Source organism: Struthio camelus, chromosome W, assembly GCF_040807025.1.
Source record: "Struthio camelus isolate bStrCam1 chromosome W, bStrCam1.hap1, whole genome shotgun sequence".
Taxonomy (NCBI): Eukaryota; Metazoa; Chordata; class Aves; order Struthioniformes; family Struthionidae; genus Struthio; species Struthio camelus.
Genome location: NC_090981.1, coordinates 31,724 through 53,788, shown reverse-complemented (window position 1 = coordinate 53,788; position 22,065 = coordinate 31,724). Strand labels below are relative to the sequence as shown.

At 55.9% G+C, this 22,065-nt stretch overlaps 1 long non-coding RNA gene across 1 annotated transcript; it reads left to right on the top strand.

Moving 5' to 3' along the window:
* On the top strand, positions 1–992 carry LOC138064180 (uncharacterized). The gene is made up of 2 exons (XR_011137476.1): positions 1–85; positions 186–992. It is a non-coding gene; the product is annotated as an uncharacterized lncRNA (long non-coding RNA).
* The last annotated feature ends 21,073 nt before the right edge of the window (positions 993–22,065 follow it).

The window sequence follows — 22,065 nt, the reverse complement described above, 5'->3', positions numbered from 1 at the left end:
GGGTAATCCACTGAAGGAGGGCATCGTGAAGAGAAGAAGCCTAGAACTAGTGATCCAGTTGTTCACTTTGGTCATCACCTTTGAGGTAAGCATCCACGTATAGGAGGAATCTAGGAGATCTATCAAAAAGGTAATAGGTTTGAAACAGAGGCAGGCAAATTAAATGCTCTTATTCTTCCATGCAGTTAAAATTTGAGAGGATCGTGGGTTAAGCATGTGTATACAAGGGTTTGAGAAAGGATACTGGACAGTACAGTAATACCAAACCAGAGTAAACATAACGTTTCATGGAAGATGGTGTAGGTAAGTATTAGGTGACATGCCTCCCTGTCTAATAACCTAGTTCTAACTGCTGTATGTAATCTTTCCAAACAGTTAACACAGCATTTGCCATCATACTTACAGGGTAAAGACTGTGAGACTGTGTTAAGGTGGCAAGTGCTGTGATTCTCCCAGTTTTCCTTTAAGGAAAAGAGGGGAGGGGAAAAAATATGGTAAAGAGAAAAAGAACATGCATAAACCTAGAGTGCTTCATTGAAGGTAAAATGCAAGTTTCTCTCTGTTATAGAGATGGAAGCAATGATAGCAAATGCTGACAAAGAAAAGATGGATGAGCAGTTTTTTGTGATAAATACCTAAGGGACTGGATGAAACAAGGAAGCAAAAATGCAGTGGACCCTTGATATCACCAGAAACTGCTACAGTAGGAGATGTTCTGGCAGGAGGTGTTCTGGCATGGGTAACTTGATAATGAGTGTTTGTTATTTCGGCCTCCTAGAGGCAGGACTGGGGACTAAATAACCCTACCATGTGGATATTGTTAACTGTATCTGGCCGAGCTTTGCTTTGGTTGTTTCTGTTTGGTGTTGTTATCTTATATGCATGTACAAAAAGAGACAGATATAATACTTTTTAGATTAATTGCTATGGCTGAAGTTGAAGAGACCAGAAAAACATAAACGAGCTGAAGTAATAAAATCAAATAGATCCAACTGAAAGCTGTCTCCATCTCCCAACAAGAGAAACCCTATTCCTCCTGTTAAGGAAGGATCCCTATGAATAGTGATCAAGATAATAGATCGTGAACATATAACAGAAGGTCTGTATGTGTTACGAAAAGTATGCTGCATATGTATATTTTTCTGTGTGTGACTTTATGTATCTCTGAAAGCTCATATTTTATGAACTACAAGACAGCAACTTATTATCTTAGGGGAATGATAGTCAAGTGACCAGAGTTCCTGAAGAGGAAGTGAGAAACAGAAGCATCTGAATTATAAAATTGAGAGGTCAATTTCAGGAAGGCTCAATTGGTGCAACCTGAGGTTAATTACATGGGAATTGTGTTTGGGAAAACAGGAAGACAGGTAGGTAGAGGAAAGGTTAAAGCTTTGTGGAATTAAGGCTCCTTCTCATCAGTTCCAACTTAGGGCAATTTCAGGAGGATTTAAATTCTTGCAGCAATGTTAACATAGCTTTAGTGGTATCAGCAGACTGTGGTGAGAATTACAGGAAAGGAGTCAGGAATGGAGCTGGAACAAGGAACATGACGCTGCTTTCACTAAATTGAAAGAAGTGGCTGTAAAAATCTCCTGCCCTCAAATTCCCAGGACAAGGCAAGCCTTTTTCAGTAAGGATTCCCACATCTACTGATACCGTGGGAGCAGCGCTGCTACAAAACAGCAGTAGGGGGGAAGTGGGTGCCAGTAGCATCATCCCTACGTCCCCTTTGGGGCCAGAGCAAAAATTCTCCGGCTGTGAGAAAGACTGTTTAGCAGCAATCTGAGTTGTAACTGTCTTTGAGACTTTTACCTTTGATGGCACAGATGCAGTCCAATCTGCTCAATTTCCTCTAAAATAGCTAATGTCAGGGAAATGAATAGGCAGCAGAGTATCCTCTATCCAGGTGGCACAGTGAGCACTGATCTTAACAAGGGGGAGTTACTGTGCAAGTGTTACAAGAAGTGGATCTTCTGTGCATCTGAGTTGAATGAGGGGCAGAGCGCAGTTGTGTCAAAAATGTGGACACAGAAGGCTTCTGAAAGATTAAACTCTAGCAGCTACTTAGTCTAGCTTCCCTTTCACAGCAACCCAAATGTTGTCATAGCTTCCAAAAGGGGAGTTGGGGGAAGTGGTATTTGTGGCTTGCATATTATCATTTACCTTGCTTGTGTGTGTTAGACCTGCTTTTGTACTTATAAACAAGTTTGGTGTCTTATGATTTTCTGCAGAGCTTCCCCCCCCCCCCCCCCGCTTTGCTTTATACTTTTGTAGGGTGATGGATTTTACCATGCCTCCATCAACAAGCACTGGCTGACAAAGTTATAATGCCCCAACGGAGACTCATAAGCAAGACAGAGGAGTTCAGACACGCAGCCTGCCAGAAGAACGTCACCTGGGAGGGGTTGCTAGCCTTGAGCTATAGGCACTGATGCATATGGCTCATTCTGTCAGACACGGAGAGGTTTTCTTTGGTTGCAGAAATTTTAGCTTGACTTTACACCCTATAGTGGTAGTATTTTTGTGTTTATAAATTGTGTTAATGCTAGGCATTCAGAACATCGGGGAACGACTACATGCTGCCATGAAGAACTACAGGCTACCACCCTCAGACCTTTGTAAGTTACAGCGCGTCAAGAGCAGCCAGGAGAATCCAAATGCCAGTGGAAAGGTTCTCTGCCTGGTCCTGATGAAGAACTTTTGGCCGTGTCCTTACTGGACTTGTGAGTAATAAGCCACAATTCATGGACCAGCAAAGGAGAGGGGGAATAGCGACTGGTAGCCCAGTCACTATGGCATTGGTGTTGCTAGCAGGGCCACAAGGTCTGTGTGAAGCCTCACCTGCCTGTTTGGAGCTTTATTTTGGTCTATTTACCTGTAGTAACCAGTGAGGCCTAAAATAAGAATTTTTGTGGCTAGATGGGTAACCTGTGACCCCACCTGTCTTTGCCTTGCTTTGCTGCTTAATGTAGTAACAGTAACTTGGGACCACAGAATAAAAAGTGTTACAATGATTAAGGGAGGATCTGCATTTGCCCAGGCTAGGAAACCATAATTAAAGCTTTGGAGAAAAAAAACTCTAAAACAAGAATCTCCCAGTGACCTTGGTGGTTTGATTCATTTGCAGGATAATGTTCCAAGGGCCGGCAACTTGAAGCTCAACCTATTTTGTTGATTTTGGTGATACTGTTTTAAGGAAGCATGTATGTACAGGAGGGGTCTGGGAGAGTTTTCAAACAAGACAGGGGAGAGCAAGGAAGATTTGAGAGCGTGGAAAAACTAGGTGCTATGAGTACTGAAGTTGTTAAGGGCTGAGAGAATTTGGGCTTAAGCATGTGCATATGAAGGTCTGAAAGGGGCTAATGCATGAGGAATAGTAAAATACCATGACTGAACACAAGGTTCCTCCTCAGGAACCGTGGGCCCGTGGGTGCACCCTTGCTCTTGCAGACACAGACAGTCTGGAGCTGTAGGGGTATATGCAACCAGGCCCACAAGTGGACTTTGGGCACAGCAGTGCGCAGAGAGCTCTGCATGCTCAGCAGGTGAGTGGAACTGGAGTGTGTTGAGGGCTGTTCTGGGCTGTCTGGATCCATCCAGTTCCTCTTGCTGTCCCTCTGTCCAGCTCTCCATCTTTCTCTTTCTTTCCCCATAGCTCTGTTCAGTACCCCATCCCTTTGTTTAGCTACTCGCTCCTGCCCAGCTCCTCATCTCTCTTGTACTCTTTCCATCCCTCTGTCAATAGCTTCCTCCCTCCAACTGGCTCCCTATCACTCTATCCAGCTCTCCATTATCCTCTTCCCCTCCCTATCCCACTACCATCCTGCTGTTCCTCTGTCTGGCTCCCCATCTCTCTGCCGCTCGTCTGTCTCATCGTATCTTTCCAGCCCTCTGTCCACCTCTCCAGCCTTTTCTTTCTATTTCCAACCCTCTGTTCAGCTCCCCATCCATCTATTTGTCTCCCTATCCCTCTTTTCCTTATGCCTTACTGATAAACAACAAGGGCTACATCCTTAGATAATAAACTGTAAGCCCTGAAGCCTAAGCAGCAGGCTGTGAACCCTTCTTTGGGGTTTGTAACCTTCCCCTGTACCCAGCGTTCAGCTTTGTGCACTGACCTGAGGTCGGGATTTGATAAGGCGCAGGCCCATCACACAGTGGTGATGTGACAGGTGAGGTGAGAGCTGTGAAAGTGTCTTGCAGGGCTCTAGTCTGGTGTAGGGCAGTAGTGCAGACAGGCAAAGACAGGCAAGATCAGAGATCAAAGATCCTCTCACCTGTCAGAGCTGAATCCTATCCCTGAAGGTAAAAGTAGAGGGGATAGGCTGTCAGCTACTCAGACACCTGCCACGTCAAGGGCAGCAGCGGGAGCTAACCCTTCCCCAAAGGACCGACGAACGCTGGTGCGGAGATGACTCTTCAGGTGTCACAGGGTAAGGAGAGGCATGCTAGCACCGAGCTCCATGGCAGACTCTCTCCCAGGTAGGTGTTGCTTCTGTGCAGTAAAACAATAAACAGTTGCTTTACTCTTTGCACTCGTGTCTGTGGTTCCTGCCATTGCTTTGCCTGAAGATGATGCCCAGGGGAGGAGGTTACACATTGTGTCTGGGATTGGGAGCTGGTCCCCACATCCCTTGTACTTTGGGGTCCCTGCGGTTCCCAAGGAGCCCAGTGCTGTTCACAGGGCTCTGGGTAATTTCCCTTGCATTGCCTGGACCCTTGGGGCTCTTGGTAGAGTTTCCCATTATCCTGGGGGCAGCCAGGGCCCCTCCAGGGCTGTGTGAAGGCCTCAGACTACCCTCAGATTTGCTTTCAGCCCTCTGCAACGTCCCTCATGTGTCAGGGGCTGGGGCCTGTGTGCCTGGTGCTGAGAGAGAGAGTTTTCCCGGGGAAAGGGGGAGCCTGCAGGCACCTTCTCGTCAGCTGCATTGAGGCCTGTGACATGCCTTATGGCCCCTTTAGTGTGCACAAAGGCCCTTCACTTGAATTTTGGTTTACCCAAAAGCCCTGCATTTGCCCTTTGGTGGCCCTCAGGACCCCTCAATTCACATTTTGGGTTGCTGCCAAGCCCTCTGTGTGCCTTTCCGCATGCCCTGGGGCCCAATGTTTGTTTTGCAGCACACCACAAAGTTCTCTGTTTATCTTTCTCCTCTGTCCCAGAGTTTTCTGGGTGATTTTTGGTCTGCCCCAGGGCCCTGTCTTTGCCTTTTGGTGCTCCCAGAGTCACTCTGTTTGCTCTATCATCACCTGGTAACTTTTTTTTTTTTTTTTACTTTTGTTGCACCCAGAGCTCTTGATTTGTTCTCTTGTCCCCTGAATACTCCCTTTTCCTCTCTGTACATCCCAGGGCTCTTCCTTCAGCTTTTAGCAAGCACCTCTCAGGAGCTGGGGTGCCTCTGCTGCCCTGGCAGCCCCAGCTGTCCCTGATGGGGCTGAGGGTAATTCCCTTCCCCTGGTTCCTGAGGGACTGCAGCTGTGGGCCCTGGGGCTGGAACAAGCCTGAGGTGGGGCTGGGGGGCACTGATGACCACAGCAGGCATGCGCCAGGGCTAGGGCTGCAGTTGGGGGGAAGCTCGTGTAGGGGCTGGTCTGGGACAACAGAGCTGCCTCTGAATACTGCCTGCTGGGACCGGTGCTGTGGCTGCACCGTGGAGGTGAGTGGGGCCAGGGGGGGTCCACGCATCCCAGTAGACGGGAGCATCTCGGGCCAGGGGAAACTGTGCCGGGGATAGCAGTGCACTGCGGCCATGGAGAGTGGTAAGGAAGGGGGTGCGCCAGGGCTGGGGGGGAGGTAGGGGGTGCGCCAGGGCTGTGATGGGGCAAGGGAGGAAAAAAAAAGGGGGGGGGGGGCGCCAGGGCGAGGGTGGAGCGAGGAAGGGGTTGCGCCGGGGCTAGAGGAGGAAGGAAAGGGGGCGTTGGGGCTGTAGTGGCGGGGGGGAGGACGGGGGTGCGTCGGGACTGGCAGGGTTGGTTTATTACGCGGTCGGAGTGGCGCGAGGGGTCCTGGATCAGGCCGGGACCGTGTCGGGGTGGGAGGGGAGGAAGCCCTGGGGAGAGTCGCAGTGGGGCCAGGGGCAGTGTCGGAGCTGACTCGGGGCCGATCACGGGGCTGCGCTCTGGGCTCCGCGGCGGCTTCCGGGTCTCAGGGAGCGGGAGGGCAGTTGGGACTGAACGGAATCACCCCAGGGTCAAACCTCACCGAGCGCTGAGGCCCGCGGCCTGCCGGGAAGGAGTAGTCTTCCGGCACGGGGCTTCCGGGCGGCCATGTTGTTTTGCGCGCCTGCCGGGAGGAGTAGTCTTCCGGCAGTAGCTTTCCCGGCGGCCATTTTAATTTGCAGGGCATGCTGGGAGGTGTTGCTTTCCTATGCGGGGCTTTTCGGAGACTATCTTGTGCCTCTCAAGGTGGCGGGAGGTGCAGCTGTCAGCGAGTTTCCCACTCGTTGGCCACGTGTTCTGTGGCATATCAGGAGCTGTAGTTCTAGGTGCCTGTGCCTTCTCAGCCCTGCAGCATTGGCCCAGTGTATCTGTTCCTCACTGGACATATGCTGCTCACAGGAGAGTGTCCATGGGTCATCAAGGCAGTGGAATTTCCCTGTCTTTCCCTGGTACAGGGCAGGAAGTGTTTTCCATCTTTGGTGTGACCAGGCAAGGTTGTCCCCAGGGCCTGGGGCTATCCCTGTTGACCCTGGGGAGGGAAGGGAGAGTGTGAGGGGCTGTGGGGGTTCCTGGTAGTCATAGCTTTGCTCAGGCTTGGGGCCAGGTAGGCAGCAACAACTATGAGGAGTGGCGGTGCTGGGAGGGAACGGTGCAAAGCTGTCCTGTTTTGCAGCACAAGGAAATGCAACCAGCACTGTTGCTCTGTTGCTGTCCAAGGACCCTAAAAAAGCCTGAGAGACCCTTGAACAGTCACAGACACCCCACAGGAGCCCCAGGGACACCGTGTCTCTGCCTCCCAAGGTCACTGTGTTCAGATACCTTTAACTGTGGAAAGAGCCTGCAGGAGCCCTGGGTACAGGTACGGAGAATCTTCAGTTGCCTCTAGGGACCTGGAGCTATAGGTGTTTTCTTTACAAAGATGGGATCTCTTGGATGCCTTGCTGCTGCTTCTGTGTTGCTCAGTGCCTAGGTGTGCTATGTTCACATCCACCCTTCTTGCTGCCCTCTGCTCTGTTAGATCTGTTGGCCAGATCAAAAGGGGTGTGCAGCTAAGAACTATGCCAGGGTGTCTCAGCTGCCTGGTATAGGACAAATAGGAGGAGGAATCAGCAACAGGACATAAAAGTACATGTGGATGAGAAACAGGTGCTTTAGAGAACTAAGATGCAGGGGCAACTGAGAGGAGAAGTAGTAGCAGGGGAAAACAGTGATGAGGAAGATGTGTTGTTAGAGGCAGTACAGCGGAGAAGAGAGGGGAAAAAATGCTCCTATGATGAAATAAGAACTGTCCTGAAGAGAGATTTGCTTTTTGTCCTTCAGGTTATGAATCTGCATGACTTCCTGAGAACTGTTCTGAGCACGTGGTGTTGCAGGTCACGACTGCCTGGGCAGTGATCCTCAAGTTGCCTGCCAAGACTACACAACAGCTGACAGCTGCCTGCGGAATGAAAGCAAAGGCCTGCTTCTCAGAGGTAAGAGGCAGGGTCCAAGTGGAAGGATTATGGCAGGTGAGTTAATGTCCCAGAACCTTCAGTTTTCTGCCTCGTCCCCCCAGGACTCACCCATTTGCTCCCTAGTTCCTTCAGGACCTATCTATTTGCCTTCAGGTGTGCTCCAAGACACTCCATTTGTTCTCCTGTCCCCTCAGAAGTCTTTGCTGCTTTCTAGTTCCTGCACGATTACTCTCCCATTTAGTGTCTGTGGGCCCTCCGGTAGCATCAAGACTCCTATGTTTGTTCTCTTGTCCTATTAAGTCCCTTCTCTCTTCCCTCTAGTTCCCTCAAAACCCCTCCATTTGCTATTAGTGCATCCCAGAGCCTTTGGTTTTCCCTCTAGTCCTCTCAGGATGCCTCTGTTTGCCCTCTGAGCCCCTTAGGGTCCATCTCACTGCCTCTTAGTCCCATCAGAACCCCTCTGATTGCCACACACTCCCCTCAGGACACCTGTGTTTGCCTTGAGGGCTCTCCAGAACCCTATGCGTTCATTGCACCCTTTTCAGTGTGCTCTGAAGCCCTCCTTTTCCATTGATTGCATCACAGAGTCCTCTCTATGCCCTATCCCTATGACCATTCTGTGCACCCTCTATCCCATCAGGTCCCTTTTCCTTCCAGTCCCCTCAAGACACTTCTATCTTCCTTTTTTGTTTTTTTTTTTTGTTTTTTTTTACCTCAGAGCTCTCTGTGTTCTCTAGTCTGCTCAAAATCAATCTATGTGGCACGTAGTCTCAAAACTGTTAGCCTTCACTGTGTTCCAGTACCCCCTAAATGCCCCAAAATTCCACCTCAGCTCCTCCTTGGGAGTTCTGTTTCTCTCAGATCCCTTTCTGTCCTCCTTGTTTGCCTCTTAGTGCGTATCATAGCCCTCCATTTCCTTTCAGCCTGCCTCACGCCTTCTCAATTACCCTCTACTCCCTTCAGAACCCCCATGTTTGTTCTTCAAAGCACCCCAGAACCCTGTGTTCTCCTGTTGCGCTCCAGGGCTGTTTGCAACCTAGTCCCATCAGAACCAGTCCTTTTCCATTTTGGTGTGCCCCAGTGCCCACTGTGTGCTGTCTCTTCCCCTCAGGATCCCCACATTTGCCCTCTAATCCCTACAGAATGTCTCCTTTAGCCCTTGGGCTCCCTAACAACCCTTCCCTGAGCCCTTGATTTGAACTGGAGACATCCTTCTGACATGCCATCCTAAAACCCAATGTATGCCCTCTAATCTTCTCAAGACTCTTCCATTTTCTAATCTAGTTAACTCAAAACTGCTCCCAAAGCCTTCACTGTGCCCTAGAGGCCTCTCTTTGATGTCTAGTCCCCCTAGGCCTGCTCCAATCCTCTCAGAAGCCCTCCATTGTGCACCAGAGGCTCTCTTGGGTGCGTAGAGTCCTTAGGAGCCCTCTAGTACCCTCAGAACCCCTCCTGAGGCCTTTGTAGTGCCCCAGAGCCCTCTTGGGGTCCAGTAGCTCTCTTAGGACCTAATTCCTTCAGTACCCCTCTTTTGGCCTGCGTTGTGCAGGAGCCCTCTGTTAGCCTTCTAGCTCTCAGAGGACCACTCCAGTCCCATCAGAACCCCTCCTTTTGCCTTCATTGTGCCCCCTTGCTTTTTTTTTTTTTTTTTTTTTTTTTTGGTCTTCTAGCCCACTTACAACCTCCCTAGTCTACTCTAGGTGTCTCTTTTGGCCAAAATTGTGTCCCGGAGCCCTCTTTTAGCCCTCCAGATCCCTTAGGACCTCTCTTTTCCCCTCAGGATCCTTTGGGACCTTTGTTCCCAGAGGCTTCCTTTGGTCATATAACCCCCTTATGACCCTTCTAGTGAACTCGGTACCCATCTTTTGGCCTTTCCTGTGCCCCAGAGAGCTCTATTGGCCCTCTAGACCCACTAGAACCTTTCCAGTCACCCCTGAACCCCTCTAGAGGCCTTTATTATGCCACAGAGCTGTCTTTTGGCCCTCCTGACCCCTGAGCGCCCCTGAGATTACATATGGACTGATCCTGAGGCTTTCCATGTTCCCCAGAGTCTTTTTTTGGCAATGTTAGACCCCTGAGAATCCCTCTAGTGCACTCTGAATGACTCTTCCAAACTTCTTTCTGCCCCAGAACAGTCAGGCCCTTTTGACCCCTTAGGACCCCTGTAGTCCCCTTGGAACTGCCCTGTAGGATTTCGTTGTACCCCAGAGTTCTGTGTTAACCCTCTGGAGCCCTTAGCACCCCTCTAGGCTGCCCTACTCTCCAATTTGGCCTTGAATTTTGACCCACAGACCTCTGTTGGCCCTCTAGTCCCTTCAGAAACCTTCCAGAGCCATTTGTTGCTCAGAACCAGTCCTCGGATGCTTGTTGTGCTCCAGAGCTGTCTTCTGGCCCTCCAGCACCTACAGGAGCCTGTTTATCTGCTCAGAACCCCTCCTCAGGTCTTCCTTGTTCCCTAGAGTCATTTTTCAGGGACATGGAGGCCCAAGCGGTCCTCTAGTGCGCTCTAGCCTACTCTTTCAACATTCTGTCAGCCCTAAAGCTGTATCTTGGCTACTCAGGCCCCTTAGCACCAGTCCAGGGCACTCTGGACCACTCTTTGTGTCTTCCTTGCTGCCCAGAGCTGTCTGCCAGCCCTCCGCACCCCTCAGGAACTGTCTAGTTGCCTCTGAAGCCCTCCTGAGGTCACCCTTGTTCCCCAGGTTTTAATTTGTTGGCCATCGGGTCTCCTCAGCATCCCTCTAGTGTGTTCTGGGCTACTCTTTTGGCCTGTCTTCTTCCCCGAGGCTGTATGTTGGCCCTTGAGACCCCTTAGGCCCCCTGGAGTCAACTCACAAGCCCTCTGGAGCCCTGGGTTGGCCCTCCAGCCCCCTCAGCAGCCCTCTCTTCTGCTCTGGAGCCCCCTTTAGGCCACCTTCTTCCCACCACAGACGTCTCCTGGCCCCCATAAACCCCTTGAAGGCCCCCTCCAGTGTGCTCTGGCCTACTCTTGCCGCCTCCTTTGGGCCCCAGAGGTGTCTTTTGGACGTCCAGCCCCTTTAGCCCCACTCTAGTCCCTTCAGAAGCCCTGGGGAGACCTTGGTTTGTCCTGGAGCCCCGCTGTGGCCCTCCGGCCCTCCTAGCAGCCCTCTAGAATGCTCGGGACGCCTCTTGAACACAACGCTGTGCCCCAGAGTCCTCTTTAGGCCCTCCAGACCCCTTGGGACTGTTCTGGTTCCCCCAGAGGCTGCCACGGAGGTCCTCCTTCTTCCCCAGAGTTGTCTTTTGGCTAGGCACACGCCTTGAGGGCCCCCTCTGGTGCCCTCGGGACTACTCTGGCAGGTTTCCCTGTGCCCCAGAGCTGTCTTCAGGCCCCCCACAGCTCTTAGCACTGCTCTATCCACCTCAGAGCCCCTGGGGAGACCTTTGGGGTGTTCCAGAGCTGTCTTCCGGCCCTCCAGACCCCTTAGGCGCTGTCTAGGTGGCCCAGACCCCCTCCTCAGCTCCTCCTCCTTCCCCAGAGTTGTCTTTTGGCTAGGCACACGCCTTGAGGGCCCCCTCTGGTGCCCTCGGCACTACTCTGGCAGGTTTCCCTCTGTCCCAGAGCTGTCTTCGGGCCCCCCACAGCTCTTAGCACTGCTCTATCCACCTCAGAGCCCCTGGGGAGATCTTTGGGGTGTCCCAGAGCTCTCTTTTGGCCCTCCGGACCCGTTAGGCACTGTCTAGGTGGCCAAGACCCCCTCCTCAGCTCCTCCTCCTTCCCTAGAGTGGGGTTTTGGGCCATGTAAACCCTTGAGGGCCCCCTCTGGTGCCCTCGGGACTACTCTTGCAGGTTTCCCTGTGCCCCAGAGCTGGATCTTGGCTCCCTAGGCCCCTTGGCACCGCTCTAGAGCACTCCGCACCACTCTTTGGCACTTCATTGCTGCCCAGACCTGTCTCTTGCTCGGGCCGAGCCCTCGGGAACAGTCTAGGTGGCCCAGACCCCCTCCTCCGCTCCTCCTTCTTCCCCAGAGTTGACTTTTGGCTAGGCACACGCCTTGAGGGCCCCCTCTGGTGCCCTCGCGACTACTCTGGCAGGTTTCCCTGTGCCCCAGAGCTGTCTTCTGGCCCCCCACAGCTCTTAGCACTGCTCTATCCACCTCAGAGCCCCTGGGGAGACCTTTGGGGTGCCCCAGAGCACTCTTTTGGCTCTCTGGGCCCCTTAGGCACTGTCTAGGTGGCCCAGACCCCCTCCAGAGCTCTTCCTTCTTCCCCAGAGTCTCTGTGGCCATGGAGAGCCCTAAGAAGCCCTCTCGTGACTTCTGAACTACAATTGCAGTACTAGTTGTGCCTCAGAGTTGTCTTCCGGCCCTCCGGACCCCTTAGGCACTGTCTAGGTGGCCCAGACCCCCTCCTCAGCTCTTCCTCCTTCCCTAGAGTGGGGTTTTGGGCCATGTAAACCCTTGAGGGCCCCTCTGGTGCCCTCGGGACTACTCTTGCAGGTTTCCCTGTGACCCAGAGCTGGATCTTGGCTCCCTAGGCCCCTTGGCAAGGCTCTAGAGCACTCTGCACCACTCTTTGGCTCTTCATTGCTGCCCAGAGTTGTCTCTTGCTCGGGCCGATCCCTTGGGAACAGTCTAGGTGGCCCAGACCCCCTCCTCAGCTCCTCCTCCTTCCCCAGAGTTGTCTTTTGGCTAGGCACATGCCTTGAGGGCCCCCTCTGGTGCCCTCGGGACTACTCTGGCAGGTTTCCCTGTGCCCCAGAGCTGGATCTTGGCTTCCTAGGCCCTTTGGCACCGCTCTAGAGCACTCTGCACCACTCTATGGCTCTTCCTTGCTGCCCAGAGCTGTCTCTTGCTTGTGCTGAGCCCTCAGGAATGGTCTAGGTGGCCCAGACCCCCTCCAGAGGTCTTCCTTCTTCCCCAGAGTCTCTGTGGCCATGGAGAGCCCTTAGAAGCCCTCTCGTGACTTCTGAACTACAATTGCAGTACTAATTGTGCCTCAGAGCTGTCTTCCGGCCCTCCTGACCCCTTAGGCACTGTCTAGGTGGCCCAGACCCCCTCCTCAGCTCCTCCTCCTTCCCTAGAGTGGGGTTTTGGGCCATGTAAACCCTTGAGGGCCCCCTCTGGTGCCCTCGGGACTACTCTGGCAGGTTTCCCTGTGAATCAAGAGCTAGATCTTGGCTCCCTAGGCCCCTTGGCACCGCTCTAGAGCACTCTGCACCACTCTATGGCTCTTCCTTGCTGCCCAGAGCTGTCTCTTGCTTGTGCTGAGCCCTCAGGAATGGTCTAGGTGGCCCAGACCCCCTCCAGAGCTCTTCCTTCTTCCCCAGAGTCTCTTTGTGGCCATGGAGAGCCCTTAGAAGCCCTCTCGTGACTTCTGAACTACAATTGCAGTACTCGTTGTGCCCCAGAGCTGTCTTCCGGCCCTCCGGACCCCTTAGGCACTGTCTAGGTGGCCCAGACCCCCTCCTCAGCTCCTCCTCCTTCCCCAGAGTTGTCTTTTGGCTAGGCACACGCCTTGAGGGCCCCCTCCGGTGCCCTCGCGACTACTCTGGCAGGTTTCCCTGTGCCCCAGAGCTGTCTTCAGGCCCCCCACAGCTCTTAGCACTGCTCTATCCACCTCAGAGCCCCTGGGGAGACCTTTGGGGTGTTCCAGAGCTGTCTTCCGGCCCTCCAGACCCCTTAGGCGCTGTCTAGGTGCCCCAGAATCCCCTGTTAAGCTCTCCACACTCTTCCCCAGAGGCATTTTTGGGGCTAGGCCCACCCCTTGAGGGCCCTCGGGACTACTCTTGCAGGTTTCCCTGTGCCCCAGAGCTGGATCTTGGCTCCCTAGGCCCCTTCGCACCGCTCTAGAGCACTCCGCACCACTCTTTGGCTCTTTCTTGCTGCCCAGAGCTATCTCTTGCTTGTGCCGAGCCCTCAGGAACGGTCTAGGTGGCCCAGACCCCCTCCAGAGGTCTTTCTTCTTCCCCAGAGTCTCTTTGTGGCCACGGAGGGCCCTTAGAAGCCCTCTCGTGACTTCTGAACTACAATTGCAGTACTCGTTGTGCCCCAGAGCTCTCTTTTGGCCCTCCGGACCCCTTAGGCACTGTCTAGGTGGCCCAGACCCCCTCCTCAACTCCTCCTCCTTCTCTAGAGTTGTCTTTTGGCTAGGCACACGCCTTGAGGGCCCCCTCTGGTGCCCTCGGGACTACTCTGGCAGGTTTCCCTGTGCCCCAGAGCTGGATCTTGGCTCCCTAGGCCCCTTGGCACCGCTCTAGAGCACTCCGCACCACTCTTTGGCTCTTCCTTGCTGCCCAGACCTGTCTCTCGCTCGCGCCGAGCCCTCGGGAACAGTCTAGGTGGCCCAGACCCCCTCCTCAGCTCCTCCTCCTTCCCCAGAGTTGTCTTTTGGCTAGGCACACGCCTTGAGGGCCCCCTCTGGTGCCCTCGGGACTACTCTGGCAGGTTTCCCTGTGCCCCAGAGCTGTCTTCAGGCCCCCCACAGCTCTTAGCACTGCTCTATCCACCTCAGAGCCCCTGGGGAGACCTTTGGGGTGTTCCAGAGCTGTCTTCCGGCCCTCCAGACCCCTTAGGCGCTGTCTAGGTGCCCCAGAATCCCCTGTTAAGCTCTCCACACTCTTCCCCAGAGGCATTTTTGGGGCTAGGCCCACCCCTTGAGGGCCCTCGGGACTACTCTTGCAGGTTTCCCTCTGCCCCAGAGCTGGATCTTGGCTCCCTAGGCCCCTTGGCACCGCTCTAGAGCACTCCGCACCACTCTTTGGCTCTTCCTTGCTGCCCAGAGCTGTCTCTTGCTTGTGCTGAGCCCTCAGGAATGGTCTAGGTGGCCCAGACCCCCTCCAGAGCTCTTCCTTCTTCCCCAGAGTCTCTTTGTGACCATGGAGAGCCCTTAGAAGCCCTCTCGTGACTTCTGAACAACAATTGCAGTACTAGTTGTGCCTCAGAGCTGTCTTCCGGCCCTCCGGACCCCTTAGGCACTGTCTAGGTGGCCCAGACCCCCTCCTCAGCTCCTCCTCCTTCCCTAGAGTGGGGTTTTGGGCCATGTAAACCCTTGAGGGCCCCCTCTGGTGCCCTCGGGACTACTCTTGCAGGTTTCCCTGTGACCGAGAGCTAGATCTTGGCTCCCTAGGCCCCTTGGCAAGGCTCTAGAGCACTCTGCACCACTCTTTGGCTCTTCATTGCTGCCCAGAGTTGTCTCTTGCTCGCGCCGAGCCCTCGGGAACAGTCTAGGTGGCCCAGACCCCCTCCTCAGCTCCTCCTCCTTCCCCAGAGTTGTCTTTTGGCTAGGCACACGCCTTGAGGGCCCCCTCTGGTGCCCTCGGGACTACTCTTGCAGGTTTCCCTGTGCCCCAGAGCTGTCTTCGGGCCCCGCAGAGCTCTTAGCACTGCTCTATCCACCTCAGAGCCCCTGGGGAGACCTTTGGGATGCCCCACAGCACTCTTTTGGCCCTCTGGACCCCTTAGGCACTGTCTAGGTGGCCCAGACCCCCTCCTCAACTCCTCCTCCTTCCCCAGAGTTGTCTTTTGGCTAGGCACACGCCTCGAGGGCCCCCTCTGGTGCCCTCGGGACTACTCTTGCAGGTTTCCCTGTGCCCCAGAGCTGTCTTCAGGCCCCGCAGAGCTCTTAGCACTGCTCTATCCACCTCAGAGCCCCTGGGGAGACCTTTGGGGTGTTCCAGAGCTGTCTTCCGGCCCTCCAGACCCCTTAGGCACTGTCTAGGTGGCCCAGACCCCCTCCTCAGCTCCTCCTCCTTCCCCAGAGTTGTCTTTTGGCTAGGCACACGCCTTGAGGGCCCCCTCTGGTGCCCTCGGCACTACTCTGGCAGGTTTCCCTCTGTCCCAGAGCTGTCTTCGGGCCCCCCACAGCTCTTAGCACTGCTCTATCCACCTCAGAGCCCCTGGGGAGATCTTTGGGGTGTCCCAGAGCTCTCTTTTGGCCCTCCGGACCTGTTAGGCACTGTCTAGGTGGCCCAGACCCCCTCCTCAGCTCCTCCTCCTTCCCTAGAGTGGGGTTTTGGGCCATGTAAACCCTTGAGGGCCCCCTCTGGTGCCCTCGGGACTACTCTTGCAGGTTTCCCTGTGCCCCAGAGCTGGATCTTGGCTCCCTAGGCCCCTTGGCAAGGCTCTAGAGCACTCTGCACCACTCTTTGGCTCTTCATTGCTGCCCAGACCTGTCTCTTGCTCGGGCCGAGCCCTCGGGAACAGTCTAGGTGGCCCAGACCCCCTCCTCCGCTCCTCCTTCTTCCCCAGAGTTGACTTTTGGCTAGGCACTAGCCTTGAGGGCCCCCTCTGGTGCCCTCGGGACTACTCTGTCAGGTTTCCCTGTGCCCCAGAGCTGTCTTCTGGCCCCCCACAGCTCTTAGCACTGCTCTATCCACCTCAGAGCCCCTGGGGAGACCTTTGGGGTGCCCCAGAGCACTCTTTTGGCTCTCTGGGCCCCTTAGGCACTGTCTAGGTGGCCCAGACCCCCTCCAGAGGTCTTTCTTCTTCCCCAGAGTCTCTTTGTGGCCATGGAGAGCCCTTAGAAGCCCTCTCGTGACTTCTGAACTACAATTGCAGTACTAGTTGTGCCTCAGAGCTGTCTTCCGGCCCTCCGGACCCCTTAGGCACTGTCTAGGTGGCCCAGACCCCCTCCTCAGCTCTTCCTCCTTCCCTAGAGTGGGGTTTTGGGCCATGTAAACCCTTGAGGGCCCCTCTGGTGCCCTCGGGACTACTCTTGCAGGTTTCCCTGTGACCCAGAGCTGGATCTTGGCTCCCTAGGCCCCTTGGCAAGGCTCTAGAGCACTCTGCACCACTCTTTGGCTCTTCATTGCTGCCCAGAGTTGTCTCTTGCTCGGGCCGATCCCTTGGGAACAGTCTAGGTGGCCCAGACCCCCTCCTCAGCTCCTCCTCCTTCCCCAGAGTTGTCTTTTGGCTAGGCACATGCCTTGAGGGCCCCCTCTGGTGCCCTCGGGACTACTCTGGCAGGTTTCCCTGTGCCCCAGAGCTGGATCTTGGCTTCCTAGGCCCTTTGGCACCGCTCTAGAGCACTCTGCACCACTCTATGGCTCTTCCTTGCTGCCCAGAGCTGTCTCTTGCTTGTGCTGAGCCCTCAGGAATGGTCTAGGTGGCCCAGACCCCCTCCAGAGGTCTTCCTTCTTCCCCAGAGTCTCTGTGGCCATGGAGAGCCCATAGAAGCCCTCTCGTGACTTCTGAACTACAATTGCAGTACTAATTGTGCCTCAGAGCTGTCTTCCGGCCCTCCTGACCCCTTAGGCACTGTCTAGGTGGCCCAGACCCCCTCCTCAGCTCCTCCTCCTTCCCTAGAGTGGGGTTTTGGGCCATGTAAACCCTTGAGGGCCCCCTCTGGTGCCCTCGGGACTACTCTGGCAGGTTTCCCTGTGAATCAAGAGCTAGATCTTGGCTCCCTAGGCCCCTTGGCACCGCTCTAGAGCACTCTGCACCACTCTATGGCTCTTCCTTGCTGCCCAGAGCTGTCTCTTGCTTGTGCTGAGCCCTCAGGAATGGTCTAGGTGGCCCAGACCCCCTCCAGAGCTCTTCCTTCTTCCCCAGAGTCTCTTTGTGGCCATGGAGAGCCCTTAGAAGCCCTCTCGTGACTTCTGAACTACAATTGCAGTACTCGTTGTGCCCCAGAGCTGTCTTCCGGCCCTCCGGACCCCTTAGGCACTGTCTAGGTGGCCCAGACCCCCTCCTCAGCTCCTCCTCCTTCCCCAGAGTTGTCTTTTGGCTAGGCACACGCCTTGAGGGCCCCCTCCGGTGCCCTCGGGACTACTCTGGCAGGTTTCCCTATGCCCCAGAGCTGTCTTCAGGCCCCCCACAGCTCTTAGCACTGCTCTATCCACCTCAGAGCCCCTGGGGAGACCTTTTGGGGTGTCCCAGAGCTCTCTTTTGGCCTTCCGGACCCGTTAGGCACTGTCTAGGTGGCCCAGACCCCCTCCTCAGCTCCTCCTCCTTCTCCAGAGTTGTCTTTTGGCTAGGCACACGCCTTGAGGGCCCCCTCCGGTGCCCTCGGGACTACTCTGGCAGGTTTCCCTGTGCCCCAGAGCTGGATCTTGGCTCCCTAGGTCCCTTGGCACCGCTCTAGAGCACTCCGCACCACTCTTTGGCTCTTCCTTGCTGCCCAGAGCTGTCTCTTGCTCGCGCCGAGCCCTCGGGAACAGTCTAGGTGGCCCAGACCCCCTCCTCAGCTCCTCCTCCTTCCCCAGAGTTGTCTTTTGGCTAGGCACACGCCTTGAGGGCCCCCTCTGGTGCCCTCGCGACTACTCTGGCAGGTTTCCCTGTGCCCCAGAGCTGTCTTCGGGCCCCCCACAGCTCTTAGCACTGCTCTATCCACCTCAGAGCCCCTGGGGAGACCTTTGGAATGCCCCAGAGCTCTCTTTTGGCCTTCCGGACCCGTTAGGCACTGTCTAGGTGGCCCAGACCCCCTCCTCAGCTCCTCCTCCTTCCCCAGAGTTGTCTTTTGGCTAGGCACACGCCTTGAGGGCCCCCTCTGGTGCCCTCGCGACTACTCTGGCAGGTTTCCCTGTGCCCCAGAGCTGTCTTCAGGCCCCCCACAGCTCTTAGCACTGCTCTATCCACCTCAGAGCCCCTGGGGAGACCTTTGGGGTGTTCCAGAGCTGTCTTCCGGCCCTCCAGACCCCTTAGGCGCTGTCTAGGTGCCCCAGAATCCCCTGTTAAGCTCTCCACACTCTTCCCCAGAGGCATTTTTGGGGCTAGGCCCACCCCTTGAGGGCCCTCGGGACTACTCTTGCAGGTTTCCCTCTGCCCCAGAGCTGGATCTTGGCTCCCTAGGCCCCTTGGCACCGCTCTAGAGCACTCCGCACCACTCTTTGGCTCTTTCTTGCTGCCCAGAGCTGTCTCTTGCTTGTGCTGAGCCCTCAGGAATGGTCTAGGTGGCCCAGACCCCCTCCAGAGCTCTTCCTTCTTCCCCAGAGTCTCTTTGTGACCATGGAGAGCCCTTAGAAGCCCTCTCGTGACTTCTGAACTACAATTGCAGTACTAGTTGTGCCTCAGAGCTGTCTTCCGGCCCTCCGGACCCCTTAGGCACTGTCTAGGTGGCCCAGACCCCCTCCTCAGCTCCTCCTCCTTCCCTAGAGTGGGGTTTTGGGCCATGTAAACCCTTGAGGGCCCCCTCTGGTGCCCTCGGCACTACTCTTGCAGGTTTCCCTGTGACCGAGAGCTAGATCTTGGCTCCCTAGGCCCCTTGGCAAGGCTCTAGAGCACTCTGCACCACTCTTTGGCTCTTCATTGCTGCCCAGACCTGTCTCTTGCTTGCGCCGAGCCGTCGGGAACAGTCTAGGTGGCCCAGACCCCCTCCTCAGCTCCTCCTCCTTCCCCAGAGTTGTCTTTTGGCTAGGCACACGCCTTGAGGGCCCCCTCTGGTGCCCTCGCGACTACTCTGGCAGGTTTCCCTGTGCCCCAGAGCTGTCTTCGGGCCCCCCACAGCTCTTAGCACTGCTCTATCCACCTCAGAGCCCCTGGGGAGACCTTTGGGATGCCCCACAGCACTCTTTTGGCCCTCTGGACCCCTTAGGCACTGTCTAGGTGGCCCAGACCCCCTCCTCAACTCCTCCTCCTTCCCCAGAGTTGTCTTTTGGCTAGGCACACGCCTCGAGGGCCCCCTCTGGTGCCCTCGGGACTACTCTTGCAGGTTTCCCTGTGCCCCAGAGCTGTCTTCAGGCCCCCCACAGCTCTTAGCACTGCTCTATCCACCTCAGAGCCCCTGGGGAGACCTTTGGGGTGTTCCAGAGCTGTCTTCCGGCCCTCCAGACCCCTTAGGCACTGTCTAGGTGGCCCAGACCCCCTCCTCAGCTCCTCCTCCTTCCCCAGAGTTGTCTTTTGGCTAGGCACACGCCTTGAGGGCCCCCTCTGGTGCCCTCGGGACTACTCTTGCAGGTTTCCCTGTGCCCCAGAGCTGTCTTCGGGCCCCCCACAGCTCTTAGCACTGCTCTATCCACCTCAGAGCCCCTGGGGAGACCTTTGGGGTGTCCCAGAGCTCTCTTTTGGCCTTCCGGACCCGTTAGGCACTGTCTAGGTGGCCCAGACCCCCTCCTCAGCTCCTCCTCCTTCCCCAGAGTTGTCTTTTGGCTAGGCACACGCCTTGAGGGCCCCCTCTGATGCCCTCGCGACTACTCTGGCAGGTTTCCCTGTGCCCCAGAGCTGTCTTCTGGCCCCCCACAGCTCTTAGCACTGCTCTATCCACCTCAGAGCCCCTGGGGAGACCTTTTGGGGTGCCCCAGAGCACTCTTTTGGCTCTCTGGACCCCTTAGGCACTGTCTAGGTGGCCAGACCCCCTCCAGAGGTCTTCCTTCTTCCCCAGAGTCTCTTTGTGGCCATGGAGAGCCCTTAGAAGCCCTCTCATGACTTCGGAACTACAGTTGCAGAACTCGTTGTGCCCCAGAGCTGTCTTCCGGCCCTCCTGACCCCTTAGGCACTGTCTAGGTGGCCCAGACCCCCTCCTCAGCTCTTCCTCCTTCCCTAGAGTGGGGTTTTGGGCCATGTAAACCCTTGAGGGCCCCCTCTGGTGCCCTCGGGACTACTCTTGCAGGTTTCCCTCTGCCCCAGAGCTGGATCTTGGCTCCCTAGGCCCCTTTGCACCGCTCTAGAGCACTCCGCACCACTCTTTGGCTCTTCCTTGCTGCCCAGAGCTGTCTCTTGCTTGTGCTGAGCCCTCAGGAATGGTCTAGGTGGCCCAGACCCCCTCCAGAGCTCTTCCTTCTTCCCCAGAGTCTCTTTGTGGCCATGGAGAGCCCTTAGAAGCCCTCTCGTGACTTCTGAACTACAATTGCAGTACTAGTTGTGCCTCAGAGCTGTCTTCCGGCCCTCCGGACCCCTTAGGCACTGTCTAGGTGGCCCAGACCCCCTCCTCAGCTCCTCCTCCTTCCCCAGAGTGGGGTTTTGGGCCATGTAAACCCTTGAGGGCCCCCTCTGGTGCACTCGGGACTACTCTTGCAGGTTTCCCTGTGCCCCAGAGCTGTCTTTGGGCCCCCCACAGCTCTTAGCACTGCTCTATCCACCTCAGAGCCCCTGGGGAGACCTTTGGGGTGTTCCAGAGCTGTCCTCGTGCCCCCCAGACCCCTTAGGCACTGTCTAGGTGGCCCAGACCCCCTCCTCAACTCCTCCTCCTTCCCCAGAGTTGTCTTTTGGCTAGGCACACGCCTTGAGGGCCCCCTCTGGTGCCCTCGGGACTACTCTGGCAGGTTTCCCTGTGCCCCAGAGCTGTCTTCTGGCCCCGCAGAGCTCTTAGCACTGCTCTATCCACCTCAGAGCCCCTGGGGAGACTTTTGGGATGCCCCAGAGCTGTCTTCTGGCCCCGCAGAGCTCTTAGCACTGCTCTATCCACCTCAGAGCCCCTGGGGAGACCTTTGGGGTGCCCCAGAGCACTCTTTTGGCTCTCTGGGCCCCTTAGGCACTGTCTAGGTGGCCCAGACCCCCTCCAGAGCTCTTCCTTCTTCCCCAGAGTCTCTGTGGCCATGGAGAGCCCTTAGAAGCCCTCTCGTGACTTCTGAACTACAATTGCAGTACTAGTTGTGCCTCAGAGCTGTCTTCCGGCCCTCCGGACCCCTTAGGCACTGTCTAGGTGGCCCAGACCCCCTCCTCAGCTCCTCCTCCTTCCCTAGAGTGGGGTTTTGGGCCATGTAAACCCTTGAGGGCCCCCTCTGGTGCCCTCGGGACTACTCTTGCAGGTTTCCCTGTGACCGAGAGCTAGATCTTGGCTCCCTAGGCCCCTTGGCAAGGCTCTAGAGCACTCTGCACCACTCTTTGGCTCTTCATTGCTGCCCAGAGTTGTCTCTTGCTCGCGCCGAGCCCTCGGGAACAGTCTAGGTGGCCCAGACCCCCTCCTCAGCTCCTCCTCCTTCCCCAGAGTTGTCTTTTGGCTAGGCACACGCCTTGAGGGCCCCCTCTGGTGCCCTCGGGACTACTCTGGCAGGTTTCCCTGTGCCCCAGAGCTGGATCTTGGCTCCCTAGGTCCCTTGGCACCGCTCTAGAGCACTCCGCACCACTCTTTGGCTCTTCCTTGCTGCCCAGACCTGTCTCTTGCTCGCGCCGAGCCCTCGGGAACAGTCTAGGTGGCCCAGACCCCCTCCTCAGCTCCTCCTCCTTCCCCAGAGTTGTCTTTTGGCTAGGCACACGCCTTGAGGGCCCCCTCTGGTGCCCTCGCGACTACTCTGGCAGGTTTCCCTGTGCCCCAGAGCTGTCTTCAGGCCCCCCACAGCTCTTAGCACTGCTCTATCCACCTCAGAGCCCCTGGGGAGACCTTTGGAATGCCCCAGAGCTGTCTTCCAGTCCTCCAGACCCCTTAGGCGCTGTCTAGGTGCCCCAGAATCCCCTGTTAAGCTCTCCACACTCTTCCCCAGAGGCATTTTTGGGACTAGGCCCACCCCTTGAGGGCCCTCGGGACTACTCTTGCAGGTTTCCCTCTGCCCCAGAGCTGGATCTTGGCTCCCTAGGCCCCTTGGCACCGCTCTAGAGCACTCCGCACCACTCTTTGGCTC